At 38.8% G+C, this 12,211-nt stretch overlaps 1 long non-coding RNA gene across 1 annotated transcript; it reads left to right on the top strand.

Annotated features, from left to right (window-relative positions):
• The first annotated feature begins 3,289 nt into the window (after window positions 1-3,289).
• On the top strand, window positions 3,290-8,018 carry LOC115066755. The gene is made up of 2 exons (XR_003850561.1): window positions 3,290-4,406; window positions 5,396-8,018. It is a non-coding gene; the product is annotated as an uncharacterized LOC115066755 (long non-coding RNA).
• The last annotated feature ends 4,193 nt before the right edge of the window (window positions 8,019-12,211 follow it).

The following is a 12,211-nucleotide window of genomic DNA, read 5'->3' as shown; positions in this document are numbered from 1 at the left end:
ATTAAACAATGTCTCTAAGTCTCTAGTTATATAAAAATACTATTTACTAAGTATCCTTTTGGTTCTGGTTTAGTCTCGAAAGGTTTTAAAATGTCCATTTTATCAGTACATGGTCTATATAAACCCATATTCCTTAAAAATAATTTACGTGGTATCAATTTAACTTAAAAGTAAAGCCTCATGCAAACTAAAATTATTAAATTAACCTAAAACAGTTTGTTCCCTATTTAACATACCACTGCCATTCCTTTCAACCCCACAGGACAAGCAATAATGGAGAGATAACACAAATGCCTCAAAGATCAAATAATAAAAAAATAAAAAATGGGGGAATCACCTATACCTGGGAGACTAGTACAGTATCCACATTTCCTATTATATGGGTCTCTACTAACTTTAAATTTTTTTACACTAAATAATCAAGGAATTTCTCCAATGGCCAAGCACTGGCAGGGAGTAAAACTCCAGCTCCTTTACTAACAATGGGGCGAGGGTATGCTTGTGTCTTTACAGAAAAGGAACCCCTCCCACCCCCATGGGCGCTGCTCAAATATGTCAGACCATTCAACTGAAGCCCCCACCGCAAAAATGGCTGCACTGACCCTGGAGAAGCAGAAAAGGAGAGGCTGCCAGAGGAAGACGCAGCCTCCTGTGACCTGGGGAATGATTAAGAACCTGATGAATGATGCCGAAAAGCTGGTTTGTCTAGGCTTCCAGTTCTCTCTTTTGATTTTATATTGGAGTGGCCAAATTGCTTTCTTGTTCAGGAGTTCTCACAGAGGCTCAAGTCTGATGAGGATCAGATGCTCTCAGGGTTTCTCCTAAGTTCTGGATCCCTCCAGGAAAGATGTTGTCCTCAGGAATTTGGGGGTTGGATGGGCCTGGGAGCAGGGTCCAGGAAAGATTCTGGTCTCAGGTAGCTGGTGGCCATGCCACCCAGGAATGCAAAGTGAGGTGAGGACAAGAAGAGGCCCCAAAGGCTCCTGGGGACTGCAGGGAGGAACAGCTTTGTTCTGGATGCAAAGGATCAGGAAGGAGTGGTGGCTCTGAGCCTAGAGTTCAACCCTAGCATCTAGGGTGCCAAGACAAGAAATGGCCCAGTACCCAGGCTAGGAGGCGAGATGGGGCCAGGGAGCTGGGAGCGTGAATGAGGCTGGGGGAGTAAAAGCACAGTGGGTGCTGCTGGACTTACCCAGGAAAGAGCCACTTTCCTAGTTTTTTGCTGGGTTTTTGTCTGCCTGAGTTTGCATGAGACTTGTGTATGCCAACACCATTCCCATAGAATCATATGAGCAGGTTCCCAGAGCTTGTAGGACTCTATTTCAATATGGTCGTGTACTTCCTCCCTGTCTCTTACAGTCTTTCTTCCCCCTTTTCCATGATGGTCCCTGAGTCTTGGGTGGGTAAATTTTAATAAAGAATTCCTGTCTAAGAACCATCATTCAGCAGACTCTTGATCTCTATGTGTAGGAAACTAGGATGCCAGGCCCTGGGATGAGGTGACCCTAAAACTTTTACATCCAGGCTGCATCCTCTGCTAAAGGGAGGGGCACTGAAAACAGTGGCTCTGATAATCCTTGTCCTGCAGAACACTGCTAGGCTGGCAGGAGGAAGCGGCCCATTCATAAAAGTGCAGGCTCCCTGCTCTGTGGGAAAGCGTCTTGATCAACAACCCTTAGCTCATCTCCTTGTCCTAAACAAATAACTCAGCTATCCCTGGCTAAGAGATTAGGCCAGGTTAAAGGTTTACTCCTGAGCTAAAAGCTAAAAGTTTACCATGCTTTTAGTTCTAAGAAAGAAAACATTGTGGCCAATAAATTACTGAATGGGCATTGATAACCTTGAGTAAAAGTTTAAGAATCCTTCTGGCACCAGCTAACAGGCTAAATGTCCTGTTGGGAAGACACAGATCCCAGAATTTATGACTCTGTCGCTGATCAGACCCTCTGCCCTGAAGCAAGCAGGTCCCCAGCTAAGCAAAGCAAACCTGAGTCCCCACAGGAAGAAAAAGAGATAGTAGTGACTGTGAATGACTCTGGTTAATTGTTCAGCCTGCTTCAAAACACCTGATGATGCAAATGGTGATGGATTTTAATCATTCAGGATCAGAAAGCTGGTTGCCTATTTGTTTTGTTAAAAATGATAATGTCTGTGTACAAGTAGATGACCATGTGCTTGTGGGGCAAGGTGGATGCTGTACCAATGCCAAAGTGCTACTGCCAAGAGATTATAGAGGGAAAATTTTCTCCATAAGCATTTCCACCCTGTAAGCAGCGGCAGATATTCTAAAAAAGCTGAGAGCCACCTTACCATCGTGGTCTTCTATCATGTCCATTGTGAGTGGTTTAGCAGGACTTGGCATGCTTTTCCTCCTATGTCTTTGTTTTCAACTGGTGGCAGTAAAGTTATTTATGAAATCCGTGCATGATATGAGATTGCGCTCCCTCCCCTAACAGAGGCTGGTAGTCAAACACGGGTAAGATCTTCTGGGAGAAAGTCAACCTAAGGCAGGGCGTAGCTGATGGAAGCTACGTGCCGATGACGGGTAAGGCTTTGCTCTGGCAGAAGACGACCTAAGACAGGCATGGTCCTTCTGTCCTGGATATAGCATAATCTGGGGTTTTCTTTTTTTAAAAAAAAAAAAAAGAGGGGGAGATGTTGGGAGCTATTAATGTAAGCACAGCCATTATGTCCATCAAGCTGTGGCAGGCTTGCTTATTTACTTTATGACCTTTCACCTTGACTCAAGAGTTTGTGTTTTACACACAAGCACTGAATTGTTCTGTCAATTCACTACAAGTATTTGACCATTCCTTGACCCTCAGATAAAGGTGGTAAAAAAGAGCTGTTGAAGTGCTAATAGAGCTAAGTAAACTGGTTATCTGATGTTCTGCTGTATAAGAAGGCTGAGCTAAAATAAACCGGGGCTGCAGTCTCTACTGACAGTCCTCCCAAGCATCTTTTCTGTCTCTCTTGTTCTTCTTTCAATCATCACTCCCCCTTTCAGGTGCTGTTCATCTAAGGCTGGCTGGCACTGGCAGAGAATTAAATTGAAGTATGCTTCAGCTTGTATTATCTGGGTGCCTAGATACTTTATTGATTATGTAAAGCTGGTTGGTACAGGGTTCAGGTTCTCTGAGGTTTAATTTTGAGGGAACTGATAGCTTCAGATCAGCTATTCAGAAGTACCCACAGAAGCCCAATTAAAGTTCCAGTCAGGTACACTCAGGCTTCCTTCAACATGTGGAGGCAGGATCCATGTGCTCTCAAGCAGTCCCCTGAGTTCTCAGCTCCTATGCCAGAGGGAGGCCAGACAGAGGCCAGAACTTGGAACTCTATGGCAGTTTGCTGAGATCAGAGCTGCTACAGTGATAGAGGTCCGAACCCAACCTCTCTGGCTGTCTGCTAGGATCTCAGCCTTAGCCTACCAAAGCCAAAGTAAGGAAAATTTTGATTAATAACTTTAGCGCAGTAAGAAATGCTCCTAAGGAGTGTAGTGTGAACTTTGTGTTACAATAGTATTATAGGCAGATACAGAAAAATCTACCCTCTTACATCCTCCTTATCCTCAGAAAATTACTGAGGACTTTGCACACACTAAAATGTAATGACTGCAGTTAAATTCTAGCCAGTACTTGTGCTGGCCCAGTAACAATAAGCTAGCTATTCAAAGGGTGGAGTTCTTTCACAGTGACATTCATGTCTAATCTTTCCCATCTATTCTACTACATTTTGAAATAGACTTATTAAGTGCTGTTTTAGGTGCTATTAAAAAAAGTATGCCAGAGCTCACCAGTCTCAAGTTCACCAAACCAACCAGTCTTGGTGGAAGAAAAACTAACCCACAGTGGGTGTGTATGTTAGAATAGGGAAATGTAAGAGAATTGATGGAGTCATGAGCTTACTCAAGTGAACCATGTGCCTTAGAAAGTGTGGAATCAGAAGGGTCAAATGCTAATAAAATAACTTATGATAAGCATGTTATAAGTAAACTACATCAATATAATTCAAAAATATTGATACTGACTTTTTAAGACACAAACTCCTGTAGATTGAGAATAAAAAGGTGTAGGTCATTAGTAACTCTGGTAGGTTATTATACTAGAATTATAATCACAAATTGCTTAAATCACCAATGTAATACTGATCAACTCCTTTGCCTAAGTTACTGCTTATGAAACATTAGTGTTGAATGTCTGGCCTGGGAAAACCTCAGATAGTAAGTGTTTAACTCCATTATTTCTTAATCTCTTTAGAATTCCAAAATGATAGTTTGAAATTTAACTCACATATTTAAGGTCTAGCTTTACCTTAACAGATTCTATGGTGATTTGAAGGGAAGAAGCCAGAGAGCCTGGGCTCCAATACTCGACTCTACCCGTGGATCCCACAGAATGACCTTTTTGGTAAGGCTCAAGAGAAAACCCCTGAAACACGAGGAATAGCCACTGAGGAACACAAGAGGTCAATGGAAATTGTGTTTATGAAGATTGTGTTCTAGTCCCAGGAAAAATGGATGAATAATAAATGATGACATTCTATTCTACCCTGTAACATTTAATGGGACAAGCTTCCATTTTTATTTCAACTTTAATTACATTTCAGATAAATTTTCAGTCACTTCTTTGTTTTTCTCTCTACCTCCTATTACTATAATTTTATATGTATCCTTTCATTAATGTAGGGCCATTCAATTCAAATGACAATGAAAGTGACATTCTTTTATTACTAAATGATTATTATTTAACATGCCAAAAAAAATGTTGCATTCTAACTGAACTCATGAACACCCCACTCCTGGATAATTGGAGCTGATATACCACACATATAGTGAGGTGACTTCACTAATTCTTCAGGAGACCATATTCTCCTGTCCCCGCCTATATTTAAAGATGCTGTTTGCTCTACTTGGGATGTGCTCTGGCCTCTTTGTCCTTTGCACCAACTCATTTCTATCTTTTATCGTGTGCCCTTCATTTAATCCTGAGAAGACTTATGTTTTCCATTTTTTTCTTTTTTTTTCAGGTATCTTTTTTTTTTTTAATTAAGTGATTTTTATTTTATTTTGTATTGTGGTTTTGCCAGCATGTATGTATGTGAACCACATGCATACATTGCCCACAAAATCTGGAAGATATCATAGGATTCCCTGAAACTGGAGTTAAGGGTAGGTGTTAGCTGTCCTGTCAGTGCTGGAAACCAAACCCCAGTCCTTTATAAAAGCATTCAGTGTTCTTAAACATTGATCTATAACTCTAGACTCTTCCATGATATTGTATGATTATAGTAACTTGTTATCTAGAATGAAGTTCATAATTCACTGCATTTTATTCTCTCTTTCTCAGTTTATTTTTAAGACATAATTAATATTTTCCCTGGTTTCTCCCAATGCTAGGTCATCCAAAAACCAAAGTTTTTATAAGTCATGGTGGAACCAATGGCATCTATGAGGCAATCTACCATGGAATACCTGTGGTTGTCATTCCCTTGTTTGCAGATCAACCTGATAATGTTGTTCGCATGAAGACCAAAAGAGCAGATGTTAGAGTGGACTTCCTCACAATGTCAAGTACATATCTTCTCAATGCAGTAAAGACAGTCATCAATGATCCCTCGTGAATAGAATGCTTTTCAGATAAGTAGTACTAAACATATATCCCCTCTTAATGATAACAGTAGATTTCATGCAATTTTGAGTCTAACTTAAAAAAAATTATAATGGTTTAATCACTGTGAAATTAGTTTTATTCCTAATCAGGACTGAAAAGTGTCCCCTATATACTTACTACACAAGTAGTTGTTAGAAGAATAATATGATGCCAAAAAGAATTTTTCTAAATTACTAAAGGAAAGATTAGCAATTTTTAAAAATTCAACCAAATCCATAGACCAGAACAATGAAGCTTAAAAAATATAAAATACTCCAACTCAATGTCTAAAATTTCTGAAACTACTGTTCCTTGTCAAAATAATCCATATTTATTGGCTAAATAGATGCATGTGTATAATAAGTAATGACCAAACCAGAATAGATACATTTTCCATTTCCTCCACCATCCATAGCTTCTTTTGTTAGCAATCTTGAAAGCCCCCTGCTCTAGAACTTCATTATATAAATAGATAGATCAATGTACATGTTGTAAAGCATACTCACTATCTGTACTATAGAATGCTTTCTCTGCTATCCAACTGCAGCATGGTACCTGATAGCCCACCTTTCATGTCCCTACTTACTCCTCCCCTTCCCAGACTCTAGTTCCACTGTTCTACTGATGACTCCTGTGAAGAAAACTCTATTTCATTCCACATATTAATGTGAATGTGCAATGTTTTTCTTGATGGGCCTATTTTTTTTTGACTTAACAAAATATCTTCCAGTTCCATCCTTGCAATTGTAAATGATGGAATAACATCACTTACTGTTTTCATAGCACATATTCTTTATCCATCATCCTACAATGGTCACTGTAGTCAGTTGCCATTCTTAGCTATCATGGCAAGTCCTGCAAAATATATAGAACTGCAAGTATTCCTTTGATATATTGTTTGCTACTTCATTGAAGAAACTGCTAGGAAAGCAAAAACCTAGGAAAATTCTGTTTTCAGTTTCTTCAGCAAACTCCTTGCTCTTTTTCTTACTCTCTGCCCTAAATTAAACTCCAACCAAAGGCCAGTAATAATTCCATGTCTGAGGGCCAGCAAGATGGCTCAGCAGATAAAGTCATTTGCCACCAAACATAAGTTTGATCCCCAGGACCCAGTTAGTAGGAGAGAATCAACTTTCACAAATTGTCCTCTTACCTCCTCTGTGTGTCCTGTACATGCACCACACAGATGCATACAAAATAAAATAATGAACAAATAAATAGTTTTAAGAGCTAAGAAAAAAAAATAATTGCACTTCTCCTGTATCCTTGGAATCATTTGATTTGTTTTGGTTTGAATTTATTTGTTTGTTTGTTGGTTGGTTGGTTAATTGGTTGGTTTGTCTGTTTTGCAGTACTCAGAATCAATCCAGATCCTTGGACATGCTAAGCAAACACCCATTCACTGACCTACATTCCCAGCCCATACATGTTCTTTGGGGGAGGGGGTGTTGTTTTCACATCTTTTGCCCCTTTCTAATCAATGAAAGGAGTTTTATTGACATTTTAAAGATTTTGCATGGCAGAATCCCTCTCCAAATCTTCAAGTAGATCATTTTTAAATTGAATTTAGTTATCCTGCTTTAAGTGCTAGGAATGACTTATTAAAACTTACTCTGCTGGAAATTATTTACTTTTCCAAGAGCTTTTTCTTTTGTTCTCTGGAAAGTATTTCTTCATCGGAAAATGCCAACTTACTGCCAAACACATTATCATGTCCTAACTAAAATGACACTTTGCCTACTGCTCTTCTACAGCATTTGTTCAGTTTCATAGTGCTGTCCAATAACCTTTCATAGGATGAACTTAAGTAAATTAATTGACTTCCAATGTTGGTGTCTGTATTTCTCCCTTATGCCTGTCTTTAGCTACAAGGAGAATGTTATGAGACTATCAAGAATTTGCTGTGAGCAGCCAGTGCAGTCCCTCGACCGAGCTATCTTCTGGGTGGTATATGTCATGTGCCACAAAGAAGCCAAGCACCTTCTGGTGGCAGCCCACAACCTCAGATGGTTCCAGTACCACTCCCTGGATCTGATTGGGTTCCTGTTGGCCTGTGTGGTGACTGTGACAGCCATCATCTCAAAATGTTGCCTCTTTTGTTGCCAGAAGTTTGCTAAAGCTGGAAAGAAGAAGAAAAGGCAGTAGCTGTGTCTACACTTGAATTTAGGTGGTCTCACAATGGGCCGCTTCCAGTGCATTCCAGTAAGAGGGGATGATGATCATGGGTTCCTTCCACATGTGAACAGACAATCCTTCACTATTTATTTGTCAAATCACAGTATGTTTTTCCAGATATGTTATACATAAGGGAAAAGAGTAATTTAAATTGAAAAAAAATAAAATTAAAATAAAATCAACAGTATTATCATATTTAGACATTTTAGGAAATCACTTTTCCAACTTAAAAGTTCTACACAAAAAAAGAAAAAATACAAGTTGGGGATATGCTCAGTGGGTAAAGCACATTTAAGTCAAGCTACATTAATTAAATTTGATTATCCAGAACCCAAGTAAAAGCCAGACATGGTAGCAAAGTAAAATAAAATAAATTGGGAAAGTCAGTCTTGAAGTGGGAGTAAGAGACATGAGGGCTGCCAGTAGCTTTCAGTTAGCTTGCCTACTGCATATGACAGTGAACAACAAGAGAGATGTTGCCTCAAACAGGTAGAAGCAAGGAATCACAGTGGAGGTGTCATCTGGTCTCTATCCACCTGCTATTACACATGTGTATCAATACAAGCATACATATATGCACACACACACAAACACACACAAATACACATGCATGCATTGTGTGCTCTTGACACCTTTGTCAAATATCAGGTGGCTGAAATTGCATGCACTCATATTTATGTCTTCTATTGCATTCCATTGATCTATGTGTCTGCTTCTGTGTCAGTACCATGCTGTTTTTATGACTATATCTCTGTAATACAGTTTGAGATGTGGTATGGTGATCCCCTGTAATGCTCTTTTTGTTCAAAACTGTTTTGTCTATCCAGGGTCTTTACTCATTCCATATAAATTTTAGGCTGCTTTTCTTCTAGCTCTTTGAAAAGGGTCATGTGGCTTTTCATTGGCATTGCATTGAATCTATAGATTGCTTTTGGTAAAATGGTCATTTTCACAATATTAATCCATATCACAGGAGATCCTTCCATCTCCTAGTGTTTTCCTATATCACTTCTTTTAGATTTAAAATCTTCTTGTAGTGATCTTTAATGTCTTTGGTTAAGTTTATTCCTAGACATTTTTTGAGGCTATTGTAAATGGGAGGGTTTCCTCTAGTGCTTCATCTGATTGTTTGTTATTGGTATATAGAAAGGCTACAGGTGGGTTTTTTTTTGGGTCTTTTTGAGACAGGGTCTCACTGTAGGACAAGCTGGCCTGGAACACACTATGTACACCAGGCTGACCTTGATTCATAAAGATCCACCTGCCTCTGCCTCCTGAGTGCTGGTACTAAAGGCATACACCACCACACCCAGCCTATTCTCACTTCGGTTGTGAAGCTACTGATTTTTGAAAGTTGATTTTATAACCTGCAACTTTACTGAAAGTATTAAACATTTCTGGCAGCTTTCTGTTGGAATTTTGGGGATCTATTATATATGTTATTATATCGTCAACAAATAGTGACAATTTGACCTTTTCTTTTTCAATTAGTACTCCTTTAATTTCCTTACATTGTTTATTACTCTGGCAAGAGCTTCAAACACTATATTGAGAAGGAATGAAGATAATGGACAGTCTTGTCTGGTTCCTGATTTTAAGGGAAATACTTCCAATTTTTCTCCATTTAGAATGATGTTAAATGTGGGCTTGTTTATATAGCTTTGATTATGTTGAGGTATCTTCCCTCCAGTCCAGTTCCCTCACGGACTTTTAATATGAATGCATACTGAATTTCATCAAATGCCTTTTCTGTTTCTATTCACACAACCATGTGGTTTTTGTCTTTAAGTTCAATTACAGGTTTCATTAAATTTATTGACTTACATATATTAAACTATCACTGCACATATGGAATAAAGCTGACTTGATCATGGTGGATGACCTTTGTGATGTACATCTGTAGGCGTTTTGCAAGTATTTTATTGAGAATATTTGTGTTTATGTTCATTAAGAATATGGGCCTATCGGTTCTTTGTTGTTGTTGTTGTTGTTGTTATTATTGTTATGTCTTTACCTGGTTTTGGCATTAGAGTGATACTGGCTTTATAGAAGGAGTTTGGGAGTTTTCCTTCTGTTTCTATCTTTCTGAAAAATTTAAGGAGCATTAATTGTAGATCTTTGAATGTCTGCTAGACTTCTGCAGTGAGTTCATCTAAGCCTGAGCTTTCTTTAGCCCAGAGGTTTTGTATTACTGTTCCAGGGCATCCAGTGCCATCTTCTGGCCCTTGAAAGCACTATATGGATTTGGGAGCTGTACAGGCAGGGAAAACATTCATACATATAAAATAAAAATATTAAATAAAATACTTTTTAGGTTCCCATCAGCTCTCCTTGGGCCCTTGCGACGGACCAGCCCAAACTGGAGCACTCAGTCCGATGGGAACGGGGAATCGGAGAGTGGGCAAGGATTTGGCGAGTGACAAATAGACACAACACAAGAGATGGTTGATGATCTGAATGTAATTTTTTAAAGTGGAGCATCAGATTTTATACAAGTTACAGAACAAGATTGTGCAAGCATCAGGTTGATTTCATGGTTAATCATTTTCTTAGAAATACAATTCAAAATCAAAACAATACAGTACAGTGTACAGTGTTTTTATCTAATTAATCAGGTGCTTAGACTATTTGTCCTTTTCCCTTAGTGGTTTGGCAACATCAGCTACTTATAAATTTCATGGTTGGTAATTTTATGGTTCCGTTTTCTCAATTTTGAGGTTTCGGTGGCCGAGGCCAACGACTAGGTCAGTGAAGTTATAATAACTCCATATTAACAATACAGTACAGTGTACAGTGTTTTTATCTAATTAATCAGGTGCTTAGACTATTTGTCCTTTTCCCTTAGTGGTTTGGCAACATCAGCTACTTATAAATTTCATGGTTGGTAATTTTATGGTTCCGTTTTCTCAATTTTGAGGTTTCAGTGGCCGAGGCCAATGACTAGGTCAGTGAAGTTATAATAACTCCATATAACTTTAAAGGCTTGTTTCTCTAACCCTTATTTTCCTATTCTTTCTATCCATGTTTCTTATACTGCCTGAAATCGTTTAAATATACTTTGCTGCTGTCTTGTAGTAAAGGCATCAAGGTCGTCTGGATCTGGCTAACCTATCCATAAACTATAAATACCATGAAACTTTCCATCCTTAAATATTTACCCATCTATTATTTCCTTTATAAACTCTTGTATGAGGAAGTGGTTCATCTATGGGCTCGGGGATTCTAAATATGCTCTCCTTTCCCTTAAGGGGATGCCATAGCCTACCTTTCCCTAACTCGTAGGCAATTTCTAAGTCTGTCTTAACTAAAGGCAGAAATCTTCATTCAATATCCCTTTAATCTCCTTGAGTCAACCCCAAAAACTGAAGCAGGGGATTATATACAAATAATTCTTCTTACTGTAACTTATCTAGAATTTTCCAAGGTTGCTTATTCTTAACTACTTATTGTTTGAAATAAGAAAAGAGCATTTGGAGGAAGTCTAATATCAACTAACTGAGTTCCCAGGAAATCATCCATATCTAGTCTCTCTTCAGGTGGGCCTAATGACCTGAGTAGGTACAAAGCAGTTCCTCTATGAGGAAAGAACAGGAATAAAGACAGAATGAAAACAAGAACTAAAGCAGAACAGCCAAGGACACAGCATGCTTTTTTAACACAGCCATTCTCCAGGAAGCATTCTTCCTTTGAAGTTTTCTCAGCCTCGGCCCACGGAGAGTCCCTCATGTGGGCTCCACTGGAGGTGGCGTGACAGGCCCTGGCCCCTTCTTGCTGAGAAAGTAGAGACAGGTTAGCTGGGTGCTTAATGAACAAAATAGAAAACCCAAACATGAGTGCACACAATTACAGCCACCTGACATTTGATAAAGTTGCCAAGAATACACACTGGAGGAGAGGAAAGACAGCATCTTCAAAAAATGGTCTTGGCAAAATTGGATCTCCATCTGTAAAAGAATTAAATTTAACCCTTATCTTTCACTCTGGACAAAAGTCAACTCCAAATGGATCAAAGACCTCAATGTGAAACCTTAAATGCTGAAACTGTTACAAGAATACTTAAACAGAACACTACACAACATAGGTGAAGGGAAGGAATTTATATATCAGACATCAGTTCCTCACTAATGAAGGTCAAAAACTGAAAAATGAGAACTTATTAAACTAAAAAGGTTATGTGCAGCAAAGGAAAGATCAAACAAGTGAAGAGGAAGACTAAAGACTGGGAGAAAACTATTCATCTGACAGAGAATTAATATCCAGAATATACAAATAACTCAAAAAACAAAGAAGCAAGAAAACAATAGACCCAATTTAAAAATGGGTTATGGCAGGCTAGAGAAATGTCACAGTGTTTAAGAGCACTGAGTGCTCTTGCAGCGAACCCAGGT

This window comes from Nannospalax galili, unplaced genomic scaffold (genome assembly GCF_000622305.1).
Source record: "Nannospalax galili isolate Female #2095 unplaced genomic scaffold, S.galili_v1.0 scaffold519, whole genome shotgun sequence".
NCBI lineage: Eukaryota > Metazoa > Chordata > Mammalia > Rodentia > Spalacidae > Nannospalax > Nannospalax galili.
This window is presented reverse-complemented; position numbering and strand designations above follow the sequence as displayed.